The 3,115-nt window shown below is 44.5% G+C and overlaps 1 protein-coding gene across 1 annotated transcript in view; it reads right to left on the reverse strand.

Annotated features, from left to right (window-relative positions):
* Positions 1–1,726, reverse strand: part of NUF2 (NUF2, NDC80 kinetochore complex component) — a 16,818-nt gene extending 15,092 nt beyond the window's left edge. Inside the window, exon 1 of the mRNA XM_018559053.1 lies at positions 1,622–1,726. The gene's annotated coding sequence lies outside the window, so the exon portion shown is untranslated. The remainder of the gene's footprint in view (positions 1–1,621) is intronic.
* Between the last annotated feature and the right edge of the window lie 1,389 nt (positions 1,727–3,115).

Consider the following 3,115-nt stretch of genomic DNA (forward strand, 5'->3'; position numbering starts at 1 on the left):
CCCCCCATCGTAAGGGTTAGGTGCTCGTTTTTGCCTAGGATCAAAAATAATAAAAAAAGTTGTACTCATCCGATCTGGGTGGCTGCGAGTGCTCCCTCCAGCCTCACTCCCCCTCCCCAGCAGTGATGGATTGTCCCTCGGCATCCTCACCTCACATCCTTTGCATTGTGTATAGAATATGAGGACTCACAGGACTTTAGACTGCTGCAGTGGAGGGGGAAGCGAAGAAGGCCCAGTCCAAAAGCCTGCAATCTCTGAGGACCGAGTGAGCATAACTTTTTTTATTTGGAACTCTAGACAAAAATAAACACTTGACCCTTGCAGTGCAGGGGTAGGCCACTGCTAGGGTTAAGCATTTTTTCCCCCTGGAGTTCTTCTTTAAGACCCTCCGGCTTCTCTCCTCATGCAAGTCTATGGGAATGCAGAAGTAGCCTGAAGGAGGTCAAATGCACCTATCAATGGTTCAATGAATGGAGGTTAGTAATGCCTCCGGGGATACTGAGGTCACATCTCAGGAGGCATTACGTCTCCCATTCATAGAATAATATGTATACAGACACAGCACCGGATGTGAGAGAGATTTGGTGCCACCGTTTACACGAATAATGGACAGTACAGCAGACTCTGGGATATGTGATTAAAAAAAAAAAAAAAGAGAGATCTCTTTTTAGAGGATAGTCAGCTTTTTAAGAAGTGGAGGATTAGAATGCTTAATTGTTTCATTTTTGAGTCTTTTAATATATTTATAAGACTTGTGTGAGGACTGATATTATCTATTGTCTGACCCTGAATGTCAAGAAAGGGAAAGCAGCTCAATGGGCATTCTATACAGATTTGTACTATCCCCCCTTGCAAAAAGATGAGATCGAACGCTGAATGGAAGTGGAAGGCTCACCATACACATTACAATCTTACCGTTCTATCAACTTCACATTTAGCAAAACTATAGAATAGGAGAACAAACCTACCCTGTGCAATCAATATGTACTCAACCAGACAGACCTGTACACTAAACCTAAGGCTCACCATACACATAACAGTCTAAGCAGACAGGGGGGAATTTATCAAAACTGGAGCAGACAAAATCTGCAGCAGTTGCCCATGGCAACCAATCAGCTTCTCTCTTCAGTTTAGATTTGAAAATAAAAGAGGCTGATTGGTTGCCGTGCACAGCTGCTCCAGTTTTAATAAATTCCCTTCACAATCAACTTCAGATTTACCAAAACAATGCAATACAAGGGCCTGCCTTAGCTATGCAACCAATGTATATCCAATCAGACTGACCCCTTCATTACACAGTTGTTGGTAGTGCTAAAGGAGATTGTACAATGTGTGGGGAGGATAAAGGAAATCGTGCAATCAGATTGTAGCGTGTTGAGCCCAAAAGAGATCGTACAATAAGATTGAAACATGTGTAGTGCAGACAGGCACATCTTGCGGGTCATTTCCAAAGATAACTCCTGGAGTCCTTCTTTAGATGTTTTCCTGCTCTGCTGTCATCTGTATAGCATGCTACGAACACACCTTCCCAGCCAGTGCACATAGAGAGAGATCTGTACAATACGAATAATCGTTCTTATGTGGTGACGCATCCCGGTGTGACCCCCTGCCCTGTACTCACGTTAGATCGCAGGTTCTATAGGGCGCAGTCTCTGTCTACAACAGTTTTCCACCGGGTATTTTTTTAAATTAGAGTCCGCCCCCTCTCCGTGACATCACTAGGCCGCGCCTGAGACGCAAATGCGTTCCACGGATACACAGCTACTGAATAGAGCGCCCTCAGTAAACATTGAGGGCGGCCGGCGGGCGCCTCAGTAATTCGTCACTTCCGTTTACTTCGGGTTCCGATCTCTGCTTTGTTTTGGTTTATGCTGTGTTGTTGTTGCTGCGTCTCCATTATAACTGTGTAGACAGCAAAATCATTCACATTATTGGGGCATTTAAATAAATACTCGGGGGTTGGAGCTGCTGAGCGCCGCTTTATCTATAATAAAATGTTGCAGTGTAAATGACAGGGGACGTAAGACTAGAGAATGACGTGAGCTGATGTATATAACCAAGGAGAATGTTGACTGCCTGGCTGTAATATCTGTATTCCCAGAGCTAGCAATCAGTAAGGGTCATCCTGATCTGCTCATAGGCGCTGCCATTGCAAGATGTGCACCCAGCAAGCCATTGCAATCAAAAATGTACATGTGAATGAATTGTGTACTGCAGCAGGCTGGGCTGGTGTAAATGGGCTCAAAGTCAACGGGTTGTCCAACACGCAACAATAGACAATAAAACAGTGCATGCATCATATTCCTCAGTGCACCACAGGATACTGTGCACCACAGGTGGTAGGATACTGTGCATTGCAGATGTGTTAGGAAGGTGCATTGGGGTGCAAGTACATACACCTGATTGGAGATTTTCTATGGTCTGATGGAAAAAGTGCAACAGATTCCTCCCCACTAGGACAAGTTTCAGTATCTTGCTAGTCGGCCCAGCTGACTCTCAAAATACCTGAACAATGCCTGCATCCAATCAGATTGTTCAGGTGTTTTGACAGCCAGCGGGGCGACTAGCAAGATACTGAAGCTTGGCCCAGTGGGAGATTCCTTCATCCACACAGTGTAGCGTAGATGGAGGAATCTGTTGCACTTTTTCCAACTGATCATAGAAAATCTGCAGATACTCTATAGGTGTATGGACAGCTTAAGTGATACGAGAGTGCTGTATGGACATCTGTGATAGAAATAGGGCTTCATTTATAAAAGCTATACACCAGTCAGATGCCATTCACGCAGCCCTAGCACTGCTCGTTTCCAGGCTATACACTGAGCAGAACGTTTATAAATAAAGCCCAAACTGTGCTAGGTGCAAAACAAAACCTCTCAGTGTAGACATTGGGGACCTGCTATTGCTGATATGTTTCAAGGTCGTTATTCTCATCCTTGGTTATTTCTGGTCTGGAACAAGCACATTGCATAGCTGGTGCTGGAACAATTACTACATACCTCCTAACTTTAAATACCTTGTTTACACCTCTGTATTGCGACATCACAAAGGTTTCCAATGGGCTGCCTACTGCATATAAGCCATCATGCCATGTGATGCAATAGCTAGGTGAACT

This window comes from Nanorana parkeri, unplaced genomic scaffold (assembly GCF_000935625.1).
Source record: "Nanorana parkeri isolate BGI_ZX_2015 unplaced genomic scaffold, ASM93562v1 scaffold378, whole genome shotgun sequence".
Classification (NCBI taxonomy): domain Eukaryota; kingdom Metazoa; phylum Chordata; class Amphibia; order Anura; family Dicroglossidae; genus Nanorana; species Nanorana parkeri.